General features: G+C 44.5%; 1 long non-coding RNA gene across 1 annotated transcript in view; it reads right to left on the bottom strand.

The window, feature by feature from the left end:
• Window positions 1-2,702: 2,702 nt before the first annotated feature.
• Window positions 2,703-21,119, bottom strand: part of LOC133988242 (uncharacterized) — a 23,364-nt gene continuing 4,947 nt past the window's right edge. Inside the window, exon 3 of the long non-coding RNA XR_009925604.1 lies at window positions 2,703-3,408. This is a non-coding gene — a long non-coding RNA (uncharacterized LOC133988242). The remainder of the gene's footprint in view (window positions 3,409-21,119) is intronic.

The following is a 21,119-nucleotide window of genomic DNA, read 5'->3' as shown; positions in this document are numbered from 1 at the left end:
TATTGTTGAACATGTTCTTTTTATGCACTTCTATGTGATCCATAGACATACATCCATACAGAGAAATAAAACGTTTTTCTTTACGTTTCAATTGATTCAGTCTGTTTGGTATTGTGTGTAACCAAGTGTCACTTAAGGAGAAATCTCACCCTGAAATTGCGCCATAGTTGAGTTGTTGCAAGAAGACAACAGTTGCACTTGCCCCAACAGACTGGTAGAAGAAATGTAATACAATGAAGGACCTACAAACTTCTTAAAAAAGTAGAATCTGCTCTGTCCCTTCCTTTCAGACAGCTTTGGCGTCACAATTCCAGTCCACTGTGTTGTCAAGGTGAACCCCCCCCCCCAGGCATCTGTAGCCCTCCACCACCTCCATCTCTTCTCCCAGGATGGAAATAGTGTTTAACATAGTCCCGGTCCTTCTAAAATCCACAACAATCTCCTTTGTCTTGGTCACATTTTAAAAAGGAGGCCACAAAGCGGTCCACCGGTCCCCAAGTACTCATTCTCCTGTCCACCACACCCCACAGCTGCAGAGTCATCTAGAGGTGACGAGTCTGGACGGAAAAAGGATGTGATGGACAAGGGTAGAAGAACGATGATAATGAAAAGGAGGACAGAACGATGAAAACGAGCTCAAAGTCAGAAGAAAATTAGCAGAGAGGAGTCAACAGGAGAGAGGGAAAACGAGTCAGACGCTGAAAGTTGAGAAAAAGGAAAACCCTCCCCTCCTTTTAAAAGAGCCATGTCAGCCGGTGCTGATGAATGTGGTCAAACATCAATGCAGTGTGAATGATGAGGCCTGGCACTACGTCGCACGCTAACACTGAGCTACAGTACACACACAGTACTTATGCACTCACACTGCACTTTGCAAAAGTACCCTCTCCTTTTTTTTGATCCCTCTAACCTCCATTTCAATTTCTATATTAAAATGTCTCCCATTGTTTTATGTGACTTGGCACGTTGCTCCTTGCTCTCCAATGTCAGCGGGCTGATAAATAAATTGATGTACAGTAAATGGCAGCGTTATCATACGCCATGATAGGGTCAGTGTGCTCAGTGGTGGCTGGGTCATCTCTCATTTCCAGACCTCAGCTTTTCAGTGCAAAACTGACCTGCTTATGTCTTTCTTGCAAGTCACGTGATATGTTGTCTGATATGGCCTTTTGACTTTGGAAAGATATTGCAATGTTCCCCGTCATGTCCATGTGGGTCCCATAAGGGTTAAATATGGGCTGCAAATATGGGTACAAAGTGGGTTGGTCCGCAGTTTCCATGTTGACCCTACCTGTGTTTGCCCATATGGGTTTAAAGTGGGTTCTGACTGGGGCCCAGCTGGGTGAGTTACACGAGACCCATGTAGGTTCAATATGTTTGTCCATATGGGGTCTAAGTGGGATCAGAATGGACCTTAAATGGGGCCAGCCCACATGAGCTTCACATGTAGCGCCCACGGTTCTGAAACAATATGGGGCCCATACAGTTTGCCTTGTTTATGCCCATGCCCCCTTTGCCCACTTACATCCCTTATGGGGGCTCATAAAGTCATGTGGGCCTAACATTTGAGGCCCATGTTACTGAAACTATATAGGATCTGCAAAATTTGTACCCACGTAGCCCGCATTTGACCCATGTGGGGCCCAAATGGACATGCTGGCTGGGTCAGGTCGTGAGTTGTAGGATCATTTTGTTACTAGGAAATGTAGTCCTTTTGCTTTCACTTGCAGCTTGCAATTTAAATTGATGTCTTCATCATAACCCATGTAGGCGTGTCCTTTGTCTCTGAGTTATTTTAGACAGACGGCAGCGTGTTTCTGTAATGCGTCCTTGGTCCGCAGGTTGAGCTTTGATGCCTGCCCTTTTTGTTGTTGTTGTTTTTACTCGCTCGAAACATCGAGAAGATGTAATGCCACTGACTTTTCAATAATCCCACAGATTTAACGGGTTGTAAACACACCAAGGTTTAATCAAAACCGCTGTCGGTTTGTTTGTTTATTTGCAAGTTTATTTGTAACGTGTATGTTCTGCTTGATTTCTCCATTTCGGTGCCGGCGCTTCCTGTCTTGACAAGCACTGTTTCATCCCAGTTGTAATTGCATACACACACACTCCCTTCCTATAATTACTCACTTGCTCATCACACCCCGGAACATGAAAAACATAAAATGACCACATCCACCATTTCCAGCAGCGTGTGTCATCTTCATTGCGTCCCCCTACCTCCCGCTCCCTCCTCCTCTGAAAAGCCTCCTCTCCCATTCGTTAGCATAGCGTCTCCTCTCCGCTCAGCCTTGGCCTGCCATCTATCACGGCGGACCAAGGCAAATGGAGCTTTCAACTGAGTGGTGATAAGGAATCGCAGCCACATTAAAACATCTGTCACACCTCCAGATCCACGCACAGTGGGCGATACAGCAGCCGGGGAAAGAAGGAGGAAGAGAGGAGGGAAGGAGGAGAAAGTGTGGGAACACATAGATCCATACGGGAGCTCTCAAATTTATCCTTCACCTCAACTTTAAAAAAAAACGATACCCCCATTTTCTCCTTTCTTCTTCCTCCAACCACCAGCTTCCTTCCTCTAAACCACCACCACCACCATCATCATCATCACATTGTATGTTTTACCCCCCCCCCCCCCACCCCCCCAACCCCTCCACTCCCAGTAAGACCACACTTCAAAGCAAAGACCACTTCAGGAGTTTATATGAACTTCAGGATGAGGCTTTATTGATCAGACATGTGCATTAGGAGTCAATGGCACACACACACACACACACACACACACATGCATCCGCACACAAAAACGCGCCATTGCTTTTCTTACACAGCATCTGTTCTTACGCTCACTAGCTCTCCCACCCATACCACACTTGTTTTTTGCACACACACCTTAAAATTAAAGTCAAAATCAAAGTACATAAAAAAAAAAAATTTGAAAAAAGTTCATGTAATTATAGCAGTACATCACAAAAAAGTATAAATACACCAAGATACAGTGTCTATAGTTACCTACCTGGCTTGTTTTATTTGGATTTAGCAAATGACTTCAGTGTCTTTTGGTTAATGTGTTTGATAGAGATAAATCCACGTCATAACTGGTGCATGCTGGGTATTTATCCCTTGTTGAGTTTCCGTGTCTCACGGTCCAGAAAGCAATTTTTTTGTAGATTTTCCAAGCTGTTTTCCACCTCTTCCACCTTTCCATCCATTCGTCTGCCCCCCCCCTTTCCTTGTGTGCGTACAGTCTGGAGTGATCAATGCACAGCTACAGCTGGTTGAAGGGGACCAAATCCATTGAACAGTTGATTTGGTTCCATTTTACCAGCTTTAGCAAAGCATTTTAGGGGGAGTCCGAAAACGATGGAAGGAGTTGAAGTCGAGGAAGAAGTGAGGACAAACTGGACCCTGAAAGAAACAAAGCGAGAAAGAAGGCATTAGAATAAAAAAAAGGGGGTTATCCAGGCAAGTGCCGGCTCATGTAGAAATAAGCACTTATTTGTACACGCGTGCACAAAAATAACACGCGGACACATTGCAAGCGAGCTACCATCGATTATCGGAGATGTTGCCCTTGAAGGAGCACGTGTTACTGCGTGGAAGAAGCGAAAAATATTCAGAAAAGAAGGTGAGGAAGAAAGAAGATGAAGAGAAATAGAAGAGGAGGAGAGTGTGTGTGTGTGTGTGTGAGATGTGGATAGATGTGGCTGATGAAAAAGAGATGAGGAAAAACAGGGAGCAGGGCCCTAAGAGATAAGAGAGAAGCGCATATAAACGATGGTTGCAGACAAACTTGAGAAAACAATGAATTCATCACCCGACTGCCAATACTGCTAATGAAGCCAGCGGATAGGACAGCAGGAAAATTAACACTCATTGACCTCTGAGCGCTACGTGGAACATCTCATTCTCTCACACACAAACACACTTCCTCATTGTTTCCCGTGCTCGCTCGTGTTTCAGATTTTTTTTGGCCCTGCCTCGCCTCGCCTCGAACGCGGAGGCACAGAGACGATGTACTCAGCAGTCTTTTCCTGCTAACCGCTCGGCTCCGCTCGTCCTTGCAGCAACTCACTCATTTCCTACTTCAATTAGCCTAGCTAATCATTTAATCATTAGGAAATAAACTGTTTGAACAGAGTCTTGGCCCTGGAATCCAAGCTATTGATATTTTCCATCTGGATGTTTTTCACTGATATTTACTGAGCGTTCATTCATTCACGTATCTAACCCGACATCCAGCATCTTTCCATACACGTTACTACTGATGTTCAATGCCTAAAGCTACAATAATCAATATTTCAATATTAGTGAATGGCTCAAATGAATGTGTAATGTGGAGAGAGTAGCTCGTGGTGAAAAATCTACAGAGAATTATCACCCAGCTTTACGGTTTCTCTCAGCTGTACAGAGCTCAGCATCTTTCGACTTTTTTATTTTTGGTTTTACAGCTTGAAGCTTTATTGGGGTTTTTTTTCTTGTTTATTTCCAGCAGCGACTGTTTCAGTACTACTTTACACTTCCTGCTCAGCACCAAACAGCAGGAAAAGTGAGCAATTATCTGCTGTAGTGGAGCATTTAGCAGCAAAAATATATTTCTCAGGAAAAATGGTTGTAAATATGAGACTTATTTACCTTATTTAACCAGAAGCACAATCCGGAACGCTGAATTTAATACAATCAATTACAACAATGTGCATGTTGTACCGTTTTTATAATGCCCCCCCCCACCATCCCAGAGAATCAGAAACAAAAATAGTGCATATAATATTTTTTTATATATGTCAGAACATTCTATGTTTTATCCAATTATCAACAAATCCCACTAAAAAATACAAGTATTGTGTGTACATTCAAAGCCTGAATATACACTCGATTGTGCCGTAGAGCTCAACTGTTGATTAAAAATGATTAAAAAGACATCGGTGTTGCACAATGTGTTCCTACATTACCAAGAACACACACACACTGTAGTTTATTTTGACTCAATCCAACGAACACGCTCCTGCTGCTAGAAATACTCAAAAATGTGTATTCATCCACCGTCGAAAAAAGTAGTTCCCGACAAATGACAATTATAAAACAAAAAGAGACACGTTTTAACTGGTTTTAACTTATAACAATGGTCGCTGCTGTTTTCCTAACCCTTTGCACAAAAGTCAGTTGTATGTTATTTATGTAGTGTTTGTGTGTGTGAGAAAAGAGAGACAGACAGAGAAAGAGAGAAATTGCACTGTCAGTCGTGTATCAAAGCTATCCACCTCTCTCTAGATAACAAATACATCAGCCTCACTGCACACAAATCACATTAAAAAAAATAAATGCTTAAATACAGGCAGCGCATGCAAGGAGCCACGGAGCAAGACAAGGCCTGTTCATTCTTTCTCTCTCTCTCTCTCTCTTTCCCTCCATCTCTCTTTTTCTCTCTCTCTCTCTCTCTTGTGTTTAATAAACTTGTCACCCAAGAGACCGGCAAATTGATGAGGGGGATGCATCCTCGGCTGAGTGGGGGGAAGAAAAAAAAAAAGTGAGGAAAAAAAAGAAAGGAGGCTGGGAATGGCGAAAGAGAGAGAGTGAGAGAGAGAGAGGGGGGGGGGGGCAGGAAGTAGCACACGGAGAACGAGAGGACGAGCTAACATGGCCTGAATTCTCCACCTGTCCCAGAGCTGCTGTTGTTTTACCTCTGCAACATGCAGCACTGCAGTGTGTGTGTGTGTGTGTGTGTGTGTGTGTGTGTGTGTGTGTGTGTGGATAGTGATCTGTGGATGTCCGTGGAAGACAGACAAGCAAGAGTGTGTGTGTGTGTGTGTGTGTGTGTGTGTGTGTACTAGGAAGAAGCTTCTCTCTATGTGTGTGTGTGTGTGTCTGTGTGTGTCGGAGCACAAATATCAACTTCAGAGGAGAAAAAAGCTCCGCACACAAAATCCTTTTTCATAGCAGGATTTTCAGTAGATTAGGGAGAGAATCCCTCCACTACGCCGCCTGCGCTTCATTCTGCCAATCTGTGGCCCACACACTCATCAAACGGGCAACCCTCCTTCACCCCTGCGCACCTCCGCTCAGATCCGACATCAAACAGAATCGTTACACCTGCAGCGTTTTATCATTAACCTCGCTCAGATGCCTGCGGAAAGCTTCGCTGGCGAGCGCTCTTTCAACATTAAACTGTACGCTAGCTCCGTCGAGATCAAAACCCGCTATAAGTGGAGGTGTTGTGCGTCGGTAAGTTTAGTGAGAGCAAGAGTTGTAAGCTCCGGGTAAGCGTTTCGCCGCACATGTGTGTGTGTGTGTGTGTGTGTGGATGCTGTAGGTGCCCTCTATCAGCCTGACTGCATGGTTGGAGATAGCCTGGCTACTTGTCTATTCTGGGACTGTGCTGCCCGCTGCATTCTTGCCCTTATATTGGAGACAGGGAGGAGGGAGAGGCGGATGAGGGTTAGGGACAGCTGGACGCCAGCAGAGAGGGGAGGGAGAGGCGTAGTGGTATAACGACAGTCAGGGAGTCACGGTGGGGGAAGGTCAGTGGGGGTGTGAGGCGTTCCCATGGGAGACTAACACAGTAGAGGTGGTGTTACAGAGCAGCTGCCAACCCCAACCGCTACGTACAAACCCCCTTCGCTGAGAGGAAGGAGTGACACTTTGAAACTAGTCCCGCGGCGGACTCCGTCACTCTCGCTCACCGTGATATTTTCATTTCAGACGTACGGGCCCGACACCCGCGAGGGGCCGCACAAAACCTTACACCTACACAACCCAACCGCACAACTCCCATCACTCACTCCCCGACCTCTTCCCCCGCTCCGTCTCTCTCTCAGTCTCTTTTTCTCTTTCGGTATTCCTCTCAGCTCTCTCTCTCTCTCTCTCTCTCCTTATCGGGACAAGTGGCTCTCAGTGAGTGACTGAGTGAGCGACTGGATGACGGGACACGGCTTTCCGCTCGGTGTCACGCTTTGGGAGGGCGAGGCCGCCGACACCTCTGAGAGCCGCTTCCTTGTCGCGAGGGCCCGCCGTTACAAAATAACCATTAAAATCCACTTAAGGACGCCATAATCTTCTATAACGCTGCATTTAAATGAAGAATTTAGATCAACCATCCTAATGAAGGCTTCTGTGCATGTCTGATGAAAATGTTGTTGCCAGTTGTTAATTAGCTTGATAGAAGGCGCACTATAGTAATGAAACAAGTTGACCTGTGGTCAGGCTGTAAACTTTATCTTCTGTGGCTGGCTGTATTTATTCCTGCTAATTACCCACTGACTAGAGGCAGAGGGAAAAGTGGGATCTATATAGCAAACTGATTGCCAACATTTAGGGTGGATGTAATATCTATGGGATTGTGATGAGCATTGCAGAAGTGGTGTAAAATAACAGCCCATCAGACTTTCTACTTGAGGGTGTATGGTCCGCCCCCCCCCCTTCTCCTCTCCTCACCAGCCCCCCCTCTCTTCTCACCACCCCCCCCCCTTCACCCCTCTCCAGCGAAGGCCCCTTGTCATGGGGTTAGCAGTGTTAATGCTGCTGCAGTCCACTGCAGACACTGGCTGGCTGCCTCCTCTTCTTCCACCATCCCCCCCCCCCCCCCCCCCCCCCCTCCCTCTCCCTGCATTCGGACGTGAGCAGCACCCAGGCGGCTGACTCAGCACTATTCCCGCGCCTGATTGGTTGATCAGAGAAGGAGACAGGAGCATAACAGGACCCCTTTATCCTCTCGCTCAGCCACTTCCTCTCTCCCCGGTACTCTCTCCCATGAAGATAAAACACGTCTGCCGGATAAAAACGCTTCCTGACCTTGTGCGGCTGCTCGGCTCAGATGCCACGCCGAGCCGTGCCCGTGCCCGTGCCCGTACCGTACGCGCGGTACCGGCACCCCGAGCGATTGAACTCTTTCTTTATCAGTCGGCAGCAGTCTCAGGGTTACCGTGGCCCCGTGTTGACGCTATCTCTCTAAAGCTACGTCCGCACCGCCGTTTATAATGCGGAGCAACTTTGACAGTATCTCCCAACGCATAAACACCAGGGTTACCTGCTTGACCTTGTGTCAGTATTTCACTTTTTCCTACCAGTACATCCAAACCTGAACCATCTTTCCAGTTGTTTAAACGACTCCGACCAGTTTTCAGTCCTTAAACACATCACACAACGCACAGCATCTTCAACGTCTCTATAGGATATCATTAAACGTGCCCGCGGCCCTCCATACTTTGTGATTATTGCGGTGTTTATCTTCTGCAGCTCTTGATTTTACCTCACAATGATTTAATCCTCGAAGCGGTTTTATTCCTTAACCTTTTAATCTAATGGCAACACCCTTAAGACGATCAATACCTATTTAGATGATATATTTAATTATATCCTCTCCTCTCTCGCACACACACACCCTTCTCTCTCTGCCTTTCTATGGAGACAAACACAACATGTGAATATGGTTTGATTGTTTTTTAAACTCATATTTAGCCTGTACACTTCATTCATATAACCTCACTGGATTATTGCAGAGGTGAAATTCTTCACATTAATGTAAGAAGGATGACACTATAAGCGTTCTTAATGAGCCACTTTATCCAGTCATTTCACCGAATACATATCCAGAGAGCGCGCAAGTGAGTAGACCTCCCTTACATGTGCACGTTGCCGTCTAACCAGCCTTAACTGCCCCTCGGACCTGTCCTCAATACAGCAGCTCACCATCAATAACTCTAATGAGATTAAAAACGCGGAGACAATGCCAGCAATGCCGTATCTGATTTTTATGTGATACAAAATGCTGAGGCGAAAAAAAAGCTACAAAAATTAAATGGAATTGGCGGTGTCTAAAGATGCTTGGGACAGCCAATATCGGTAATTATCTGCTCATAAAGTCACATAAGGATATAATAAAAATGCTAAGCGCTAACTCCCGAGCGCTAACACAGTCTGTCGCGGAACTTCTCGACAAAGTAAGAAGTAAAGGGAGATAAATGGAGACGGCCGGGGACAGAAAGAAATGATGGGAAAAGCTTGGGTTTTTCTCGAGCGAAAGGAGATCGGATTAAGGGAATGAAGGGCACAGCCGAAAGTTAAATGAAACAATTTAACATGTGCAGGTTCTTCATTTTAAAAGGAGCTCTTCGAATTTTCTTTTTCATCCTCGGACTGAACGATATTAAAGTGGAGAAGACGTCATCTCGTTCTGTCGGGGAATGATGTCATGATCCATATGCAGTGGCTGCCAAACCGCAGCAGTCCTGCCTTCTGTCTTCACCTTCCTCTCTCTACCTATGCAGGCTGATTTGCTCTCCGAGCACGCTCCGACACCCCCCCTCCTCCTCCTCCTCCTCCTCCTCCTCCTCATCTACCTCTTACCCCGCACCCTCCATCCCCCTTCCCTTAACGAACCACCGCCACCACTTAGGTATTTTAGCCATGCATTCATTACGGGCCGCAGCAGGGCCACAAAGGCGCGCTTGATATATGCTCTGTCGTGAAACAAAAAAAATCCAATGCAGTTTAAGTCAGAAAAGGAGCTCGGGCGTAAAGATAGCCCCCGCTGACACGCTTTCTATTGTGAGAGAGTGGGACACCCGCTCTTTCTATAAGCCTATATGCGCACGGAGAGCGAGAGGCTTCATTACGACTGCTCTGTTTCAACTTGGGACAATGGGGATGGAAAAGAGGCCTGAGCTAGTTAGAGACATTGAGATTAGAATCTGTGTCAGATGAGTGTCTCGGTTGTGTTAAGACGTATGTGTCGCGATGGATAAGTGTGATTGAAGTGAGTCAACAAAGCCTTTAGACTTAAAGGCAAAATAAAGTATGGTGTGGCTAAGACTTTATGTTGATTATCTTAACAACTGTTGGTCAAAGATTCATAATTTGGGTCTAAATGAAACATTTATATAGAGAAAGAAATGATATTTGCTTTTCTAGAAGTGGAAAGTAACTTGTAAGGTATATAGAGTATACTCAAATAATGTACTGTGTGGCTACAATGAGTGTTCTTATCCCCCACCTTTAATTCTACAGCTCCCCTCAGCGCTACATATAGCATTTTAGCATCATTTAGCTCATTGTTTTGCTTTCATGTCCGCAACTTACTGACGTTTTAGTTCACTCTCACCACTTAAACCGGCGTCATATTTAGAAGCAACAGGCAGCAGTTTTTTTTAGTAAAAGCGCTCTGATAAACCCAGTGTCCGTGACCTGCTAAAACAACACCGAACAACGCGCAAAGTTAGCAGCTAGCTCTTGAACATTAGCGACATTAGCATTGAGCATTTAACAGCTAAAATGCCCAGAGTTAAAAAAGATCACGAATGTTTGTACAAATGTTGCTTCTGCTGAATTGTATAAATAAGCAAATATATCAAGTTTGAACACCGATATGTTAGTTTTGTGTTTCTAGCTATTAGCTTTTAACAATTACACTTTTAGTTTTGATACTTTTACTTTGTCGGTTACACTTTCACTTAAATAAGATTTTGAATGCAGAACATTTACTTGTACTGGAGTTTACATTGTGGTAATGCTAATTTTAACTAAGTAAAACATTTGAATACATTTTCCAACACTGTGCTTTTCAAACTTTCCAAATTATGTTTTTTTTTTCTCCATATCACTAGGCTATATCTTTCCTCTCCTTTTCTTTCCTCGTCTGCTCTCCTCCTTCAGGGACTTTGTGGCTGGACCAGAACCCCCCATCCCCCCCACCCCCACCCCTCCCTTCGACCTGCAGCTTTATTGTTCCCATAACAAACCACAAGAGCCCAAAAGTCTCTCTATATGTGTCTCTCCATCTTTTCTCTTGCGCTGCTCTGACCGGGTCGGGTATCATGAAGCCACAGACTTGACCAGCGGAGAAAGGAAATCAGATCGTATGGAAAACACACCATGATGATAATGATGAAGCATATTTACCACAAATAACACCGTTTCAGCCTATATACGGTGTACATGAGTTTTGTGTCATTCTCTCTATCTTCCTCCTGTTTCACTGCATATACTGGTAATGACATCACTGCCTCGGAAAACATGTTTGTATACGATATACAGTAACATGCGTCATTGCACTGATCTCAGTCCGATGCTGGTATAAATGACTGTGCACTCACATCGCCGAAACAACTTCTGCTTTTATATTACATTTTTATTATTAGAATTATGAATAGAAGTATATGATGGAGTTGTCAGTATGGAAGTGATCAAAATCTCACCTCCTGTCGCTCACCTCATAATGCAAATGGCCACGAAAACCAACAAAAACTGTGTATATATTATATGTTTCTACTATATTATTATAAAAAACTTTAAAAAAGCACATTTACCAGCCACACTTATTGCACTGACTGACATTATTACAGTGAATACACACTCAATCCCACACACACACTGGCCTGCTGCTGGAAATACAAAAAAAAGCATAACATGTGTATTAATACGCTGCATTAAATAGTCCCCAACAAATGCAGTATTTACTGCTGTTTGAGTAACTTTTGCTAAAAAAAGTACAGTGCCCAGCTGTGATGGGACATTATTTATTATGCGTAGGATCGTCAAATGTCAGTCTGTGTCCGAGACAAATTTCTCCCTGGTGGAGACCAATAAAGTAACCTAAAATGATTCTATTTATATATATTTTTTAATAAAACTATGTATATATATTTTTAAAGATCTATATCCAAAGTGCCACAAAAGTCAGATAGATGGACTGTCACAATGTTGCATTCAGATTCAATGACAATGTCAAAAATATTGAATATCACCAGCTTCAGCCTTTATGGCCTCCTCATAAATTACACAATTATGACCTCACAGGCTTGAAATTTAAATTCCACAAGAGTTAAAATAATAAAGAAGAGTATAAAAGGTGAAGAGAAAAGAGAAAAAAACCTGCCAACATACACAATTGCCAGGCAGCATCTAGAGAGTTACTCGGTCACACTGCCTGTATGTAGTTTTCCATCATTTTGAACCTTAATGAGATTTGATCCCATCAAGGTGATGTGTTGATATCGCTGGATGTGGTTTTCACTGCGCCGGGTGGAATTCTATGAAAGGAAACTATAACTACTACAATAGCCTGAGGCCCATACACAGCCCACTCACGCTGTTCACTAAACCTATAGTTTCTACAGTACACCCTGCTGCTGATACAGCACTACTGGTGCTGTGTAAAGCCCGCTGTTACAGATGGTAATCCAGCTATCATATACTGTAATAGTCTCTGTGCAACAAAAATGGAAGCAATTATCTCAAAGCACACAACGATTGGTGGAACAGATCACAACGCATAACTCTTTATGGGTTTGGGAGATTTACTTTTGGTGACTCTCGCTCTCTCTCTCTCTCTCTCTCTCTCTCTCTCTCTCTCTCTCTCTCTCTCTCTCTCTCTCTCTCTCTCTCTCTCTGCGTAATTCCGATTCTTTACGATCCCCTCCTCTTTCTCTTTTGTTCCTCTTTTTTCCCCACGCCTATTGATCGTTTATTCGTCGCCTTTCTTGTTAGCCACGACCCCCCCCCACCCCCCCCCCCATACATTTTCTGCTTGTAATGTAGCCTTCACACCACCACCTTCTTCTTCTTCCTTTCATTCTTCTTGTCCTTTACCCCCTCCGCCACCACCCTAACACACCAACCTCCTATTTTCCACCTCTCTCTTTTCCTCTTCAATAACACAAGTTCCGAGCGGTGATGGGCGATGACAAAGGAATGCTAACTAGTCTTGTCCTGACGCTGCACTCTCCTCCTCTTAGATATATATGTGCACTTAGAGGAAGGGGGCGGGCGGGGGTGGTGGTGGTGGTGGAGGTGGAGGGGAGTGGTGATCACAGCGCATCAGTGCCTGACTTGCCGCTCTGCGGTTTGACTGACAGACTCCCTGACTGACTGACTGACTGACCGACCGGCTCATTTTACCGGATGAACTCCACCGCTTTTCACTTTCAACCTCGTTGGACGTTTTCTCTTTCTCGGCCCGTTTGCCTCGATATCGTCCTGTATCACCGGCCGCAGCAGGCCCGACGGTTAGCTGACTCCCTGACACTCAGCACTCCTACACGCTTATCCCAATTACACTCCTCCTCCTCCTCCTCCTCCTCCTCCTACTCCTCCTCCGGTTGGCCGAAGGGAGATGGATGTACGAGGGCCCCACGCCGACAGAAGACATGTTAGCATTGGCAGGTCGATGAAAGCACGTAAATCAAGTACAGCCACGCGACACAGACGCAGTCAAACACAACTAATGTACATCAAAAGTCAATGCATATGATGTCCAGCACACTCATACACCACATCAGATTATTAATATGTTCTTCTGATTGACGCCTGACTAAAAATGATTCCCTTAAAGGTGCCGAAAACTATTGTGATATAGTGATGAGGTCAGTTCCTGCTAAAATTTAGAACAGTTTTGCTTATTTCAAATGAGAGATTGATGTATTTGTGTTTGGCTCAGCTGGAAAAAAAAGATGAATTTCAATGCACCAATCAGGATTTAGCAGCATTTTTTTTTTTTTTAAATAAAAAAAAATCATTGAAGATTCAATTTCTGAACTGAAATACTTGAGATTTGAAAGCAGGTTTTTAACAATCCTTCCTGTTCTGCTTCAGATCACTTGTCAAAAAAGAACCTACGACACACACTTTCTCTCTCACACACACACACACTCATTCACTTCTCTCATAAGCAGTAATGGAAATAACAATGTGCCCAGGAATGCATTATATCTTGGGTTATACCTTATGAGATATATCACTGAAACTCCACTTTATATTTTCCCTGAGATGCCTCTCCAGGCAATATATTTTTGAAATACTGCAGGAGATGGATGCATGGAGCTCGGAGGTGTGTGTGTGTACGTGTGTGTGTGTGTGTGTGTGTGTGTGTGTGTGTGTGTGTGTGTGTGTATGTGAGGACCGAAACAGTAACTATTTTCTCTTATACTGTATATTGAACTAATTAAAAAAAGGTAACATTCATTCTTGGGGCAAGTGATATGATACAGTGTGTGTTGTCATGAGAAGAAACAATTAGATGGGGGGGGGGGGGAGAAGGGGGGGTGCTGTGGGCTTTTTTTTCTCATTTTTTGGTCAACTGACAATTACTGTGTCGTAAAAACTGTAAATGTTACAACCTTATAAACACAGACGGGGTGTAATTAGAATATTAGGATGACTGTAAACCATGGTGGTAATTATGAGGGTGTCACTGTAAAGCTGTAAGGGGGGGACCTGCATGTGGAAATATGCGTGTGAGCGCGCGTGTGTGTGCGTAATCTTCAGCGAGCAGGGAGACACAGCATAAAGCAGCGGGGGGGGGGGGGGGGGGGGGGGGGCTGAGGAGGGGGATTCAAGCCCACCACTACCACACCACTGTGCCCTTGTTCCTTTAATTACTTCCCTCTGCTTCACAGCTTCACTGCATAACAATTATACTACGTGTTCATTTGAAAGGAGCGGACCCTCTCTCCTCGTACCGTACAATAATGGACAGGCTCCGGTGTCAGCAACATCACTTGATGATGTACAGAGAAACACTGGTGGGAGACGTTAAATGAGACTTGGGATAATACAACTGTGCCTCTTTTTTTTTTTTTTTTTCTCCTCCTCCTTTTGCACCATAAACAATAAACAAGCGTCAAAGTTGCCCGTGGCGTTCCTCATGCCTGATGTGGGAATTTTTAATTTTTTTCCACCATGCATTGCATCTTTTAGACTTAAACGTGTTTGGAAAAGAGGGATAATTGGAGGAAATGAGGAAATAAACCGCAAATTGATGTAATAATTTACAAATCCAGAACTGTTCTAATCAATTATGCACTGTAGAGGAATTTTTCAGCTTTTTAGAGATTTGTATGTGGCACACACACACATGCATACGCACACACACACACACACACACAAGCGGATAGGAAGGGGTTGGGCCTTTTGCAGTCTATTGGAGTCTAATTCAAGCAGATGTCTGTTTAATTGATCGAAACAAATTACCTCAACATTGATCCCTGTCCCAGCATAGGGACTGATCGGCTTTTTGGAGGAGTACTGTGTGTGTGTGTGTGTGTGTGTGAGTGTATTGTGTGTTATATATGTGTGTGTGTGTGTTTGAGTCTGACCTGCACACACAAACACACACACACACACAAAACGTATGACTTAATCTCTAAATGATAAATCTGGTTTCTGATTATGTTGTGTTGTGTTTTCTTAATCGATTCTCAGTTTCCCTTTGAACCGACGCGCCATTATTCTCACATTAAAACACCCGGGGCTGAATAACTAATTGACTTTTAAGGCTCATAATTATGAGTAATTCATTAGCTTTCTGAAGTCATTCATTATCGGGGACTTTATCTTTTTTTCCCTTTCATCGGTTGTCATCCGTCTTTTCTTTCTTTCCTCGGGAGTCATTTGTCATGATTTTTTTACTGCCCAGGACCATCGTGTTATCATCTCGGACACGCTAATAGGCTCGGTGTCTCTTTTGAAAACAGACACTATTGTTTTCTAATGACTGAGCGCGTGAGCCGACCCCGCCAGCGTAAACTGTGAAATCACACATTTTGCTTCGGCTTCGGCTTCGGGCCCCGTCACTGATGCTACAAATCAACAAAACAAGACGACGACAAAAGCTTCTACAGTTGGGATAAAAAAAAAATCAGTGAACCACAGATACATTATATCCATGTAATGTGGATGTATTAGAAGAAGAAAAAAAAAAAGAACGTAAACATGTGGATGAATCAATACTGCAGTTGGTATAGCTGCTGCTGATAGTGCTGAAGTGTGTGTGTGTGTGTCTATCTACACACCTTTCATTTACATTACACCACTACACTGTAACTGTATTTCTGTGTGTGTGTTTTATGTGCTGCTTGTTGTTTGAGGAATAACTTTGGTTGGCTTCAGATGTATATTCCGCCCCCCTGAGATTCACTTTAGGGACATAAAAAACAGGAGAGGATATAATAGGCTGTGTCCGTGTCCTCGTATCAGGGGCGAGGCGACACATACATTACCACTCCGCCGCATCTGTTTCAACTTCCATTACTCTTTACCCCCTATTATATTCTGCGGATTGCTGCCGATGCACACTTACTATAAACATGATTAAAAGAGAGAAAGAAAAAAAAAAAATTCCCGGCAATAAAACTCTGACACTTAATATAAAAAGCGGCTGACTTTCCAATCTCATCCTTCCTCTTGCACACTTCCCCTCTCCCTCTCTCTCTCTCTCTCTCTCTCTCTCCCCTCCTCTCTTTCTTCTATCACACACATACAGGTGTACACAGATACATACTACTGTACCAGCATGTCATTTTATATTCAGGCACACACACACACACACACACACAAAATCAAAGAGAAACTTAAATCCTAAAGGCCAATTTTTTACAATTTATCAAGCGAAATGACTATATTTGGTAACTTTCATAAACATCCAAAATAGCCTCCCCCATGCCTTTCTGTGAGCTTGTAGAACCATGTGGATTTTTTATAGATATACTTTTTGGAAAGTGTTTTACCCTACACCAGCGAGGAACCATATATGGTAACTTCATTGCAAGGTAAAAATGTAAAATGTTGACAAAAAGTCAAAAAACTCTCTAGGGTTGAAATTTGAATTAAACATGTATTTCAATGAGCTATGTTTTTCCATGAACACACTTTTCTTGTGTTTGCATTGCTGACTCCTAATCTTAAACTTCTCACCTCTTCTCCTTCTTCTATTTATTGCTTTTTTTGTTTTTTGGTATTTTATGCATTTATTCAAGAGATTATAGTCAAGAAATGACAAGGAATAAAAAGTAGAGCGAGAGACCAGATCTAAAGAAAAGCTGTTGTGGTTATAACCTTCTATTTATTCCACACACACACACAGACACACACACACACACCAGAACATTTAAAATAAGTCTTCTCAGGTTAAAAGAAGGACACACTCCAGATGTTCTGGAACAACAAATCTAAAATCTTGAGCGACTATGATGCGTTTAAAGAGAGTTGGAAATCAAACATTCCTCTACATGTTCATAATCATGTCAAACTACAGCTGTGCAGTCAGTTTTTTATGCATGAAATTCATTCATTCATTCATTCATTCAGAGGCAGATTTCTTCAGTCGTTACAGTCAATGTTCCACATGACTGATCTGTATGTAACTACTGCTAATCCCTCACTGGGCCCGTGGATTACTAGCTCTGCCTTTGCCCTTGTTCGGACTCCCAGATGAGTGGGGTGGGGGGGGTGGGACCAGTCAACCAGCCAATCGGTCAGCCGGTAAGTCAGCCAGCTTTACCAGCAAAAGGAGAGAGCAGGGTAAGGGAGGGAGGGAAGGGTCAGGGCAGCCCCAGAGAAGCCGGAGGTCTCCGCGAGCATGTGTGTGCGTGCGTTTGTGTGTGTGTGTGTGTGTGTGTGTGTCAGTCGATGGATGGCTGTCTACATGGCGCGAGGCGAAAGCGGTGCGGCTGGTTTACTTTCAGTGGGCCCCCCCCCCCCCCCCCCCCGGTCGTCCGGCTTTGGCTGTCTCAGCACGGTGCCGCAGTCAGCATTGTTGCATATTTAATGTCCTGATGAGAGCTTCCACCTGCTGACACAGGCAAAGTGACAGAACAATACCCCGCCCCAGCCACCTCCCACCCACCCCCCCACCCCCCCAACACACACACACATACACACACATACACTAGCCCTGAACACCATCATCAATCCAGTCCCTCCCCCCCCCATCTCTGCCTCTTTCGCCTCGCCTCATCTCACACGCTCACTCGCCACAACTCCCTCCGCTCCCGATCCCACTTCAGTCGACGCCGCTCTCTCGTTTCCCTTTTGTCACCCCCCCCCCCCACACACACACACACACACTCTCTCCCCCCCCCCCCCCCCATCCTCCTCTCCTCTTCTCTCTCTCTCTCTCTCTCTCTCTGTCACCCTCACCACCATGCCCTTCTATCTTTGAATTCTCCCACAGTACAACGACCTTTCCCTCTGGTTCTTACAAATCACTGCAATAAATCCCCCCCCCCCCCCAACATAAAAACACACACACACTTGTACTTGTACACACACTTTCTATGTTTGGAAAGCTTTATAAATACGTTCCTCTCGCTCAAGTGCTGTTTCGTGCATTTTTTTTGAACCCAGTTTATCTCAATGAGCCTCTTCATCTACATCTGTCTCTCACACTGACGCTTAATTAGCTTCGAAACACGTCGTCCTACCGCATTGGAACAACTCTTCTTCTTTATCCATCCCCCTGTTAACATTTCCCCTTCTTAAAAAAATAAGAATGGCCAGGAAGTGTAATCCAACGACTGCACATCCCCGTCGGCTCGGTCACACCGCCCAGGGGCGTACACCTGAAACGGGCCAAATTACCGCACTGAAACTGGCCCAAATAACACCTAAACAGGGACAGGTAAACCCTAAGTAGGTCACATACAGTATTTATATACAAAGTAGGCCAAAATACATACACTAAAAAAACCTCTGACACAATTGTAATACCTGCTCCCTAATCATATTCGGATTTATCATTGCTCCAGCACACACACACACACACACACACACACACACACACACACACACACACACACACACACATATATATATAGATCCTGTACATCAGAGGTGCAGAATTATCACACGTGCAACTGACATAAAAAAAATAGGATGTAAGTGTTCTGCTGGCTCAGCAGCAGGCTGAGACAGACATCATGTAGACTTTGGGGGGGGGGTTTGCCTCAGAAGCAGCGTCATAATTCATTTTCTTGCTTCACTTTCCCTCTTTGAGCGATCTAGTAAACACTAAAAAGATGTCAAACTTTCCCAAAAACTGACGCCACTCTTTAGATTTTCAAAACCCAAGCTCTAACACACGGGAGCTGTGAAGACTCTTAGAAAGCATCTGACCACACATCTAACCACATAAGGCCTGATATAGACTCCCAGATCTCCACATTAAATATGCAGCATTCATAACCAGGCCCAACAAGTTGAGCCCAGATCCAGACAGCGCGACTACGGACATGGCGTCTCGAAGCTTAAGAGGTCCACCCCCCCCCCGCCAGTCTCTGCCTCTTCCTCTTTCTGACCATCCTCTCGGACCGTGCTATCCATTAGCGAGCATTTAATCACTGCACCATTTACTGGAAACTGCTGTCTCTCTGTGGTGTGTGCGCGTGCACGTGCATGTGCGCGCGTAAGTGTGTGTAAGTGTGTATTTTTTGTAGCATTAGCAAATTTGCACTGGAATCCAAAAGCTTGGTATATGATCAAAAAAAAAGGGGGGGATTTTTGAATATGTTCTTGCTATTAGAGAATTAAAGGTGTATATTCATTTTTCCGCAAATCAACTCAAAGGAACAGTCTGAAAGAGATATCCAAAAAAATCTATTGCGCCCAAGCGGAAAGTGCTGACTGGAGTTGCAGCTGCATCTACAGTTTTCTACTGTATGCATCTCTCTGCAGCACCAAGCTGAAAAAGTGCACACACACACTCACACACACACACATATTCACCACATATGTTAATAAAGCATGGATACAGAACATCAGGGAATATGATGTGGAATTAAAAACACACAACACAACATCCTCCAATGAGTTTCTTCTACATTAACATATGTCTGATTCTTTTTTTTCCGTTTTCAAATGTTTGAGTTGCGTTCAGTTGCGGCGCTGTAATTTTTCCCAACCTGGGATACATACTTCTTTACATTCCATAGTTGCTCTTGTTCATATGGGCATATAAAGAAGTATGTCCCCCAAGCAGGCCACTGTCCTTGGTGGCGCATCAGCCCCCCCCCCCCCAGACACACAAACACACACATGCTCACCCCCTCCGCTATCCACTAACCCCAGCTTCTTCTTTCTCCCCCTCCCCTTTCCACACACACACACACACACACACAATCAATGGGAGGATGAGGAGAAAAAAAAGAAAGTTAAATCAGGATCCACGCTGACCATTGAATGCACATAAACCGGCTTCAGGCTCCCTTCGGACACTATAGTGACTCAGATAGAAACTGAGCACACACTCACACACACAAAAAAAACACAAGTTTACACAAATACGCACTTATTACACCTCAAAAACTTTTCTAACTGCTTTAAAATCGACCTCTCTTTGTTCTTCTGACCTGTCCAGCAGCTTTCTCACCACATCCACTTAAATCATTGAGAAAAATATACATATACATCTTTACTACACACCCTGTTTCATTAACAACATATATAACTGTCATCTAGACACAAAAGAAGCCACTTAAAATAAAAGAAAAAATCTCCCACAATTTATACCCAGGTTTTTTTTTTTTTTTTTTTTTTAACACTCTAACACAACTACAGTGTCTGGTAAGCATGTGTCTGCTCTGCTTTGACATACTGTACACTATGAAGCACTTTCACACACACACACACACACACACACACACACACACACACACACACACACACACACACACACACACAGAGAGAGAGAGACAGACTCCCGGCACGCGATTCACCTTGAGTGTCACGCTTAGAGGTTCAGCTGCAGTGGTGGAGTGGAAAGAGGGAGCGGGGGTGGGGGGGTGGGGGGGGATGTGAGGTGTGGGGTGGTTGGAGGGAGGGAAATGAGGGAGATGTTGCACTTACCTACAGGCAGATGTTGATAGAACCCCCCCCCCCCCTCCTCCTCCTTCCTCCTCCCTCCCCTCCTCCTCCTCCTCCTTCTCCTGCTTCAGCTGGGCCGATGCACCAAAGAGAGGAGGTAAAGCAATAAAGCAAGTGCAGAGAAGAAAGGAGACTGGGAAGAAGAAGAAGAAGGAGAAGTGCTTTGCTCTCTCTTCTCTCAATCTGTGTGTCCCAGGTGCTGCCTCTGCAGTCTCTCTGTCTCTCTCTCTGTTTGCCACACTCTCTCTCTCTCTCTCTCTAACATCCCCACTCTGATCCTCTCTCTGTCTTTCCCCCTCTCTCTCTCGCTCTCTCTCTCTCTCTCTCTCCACTCCTTAATCTCTTTCCCTCTTCCTCACACAGAAAACTTTTATTCCGGCGCGCAGCAGCTCGTCCCACCAGTCCTCTGCCACTGACAGCAATTCCTCTTTTTCCTCTCTCTCTATGCTCTGTGCCGTCCTCCTCACTCTCTCTCTCTCTCTCTCTCTCTC

This window comes from Scomber scombrus, chromosome 10, assembly GCF_963691925.1.
Source record: "Scomber scombrus chromosome 10, fScoSco1.1, whole genome shotgun sequence".
Lineage (NCBI taxonomy): Eukaryota > Metazoa > Chordata > Actinopteri > Scombriformes > Scombridae > Scomber > Scomber scombrus.
The sequence above is the reverse complement of the archived record's forward strand: the minus strand, read 5'-3'. Positions and strand labels throughout refer to the sequence as shown.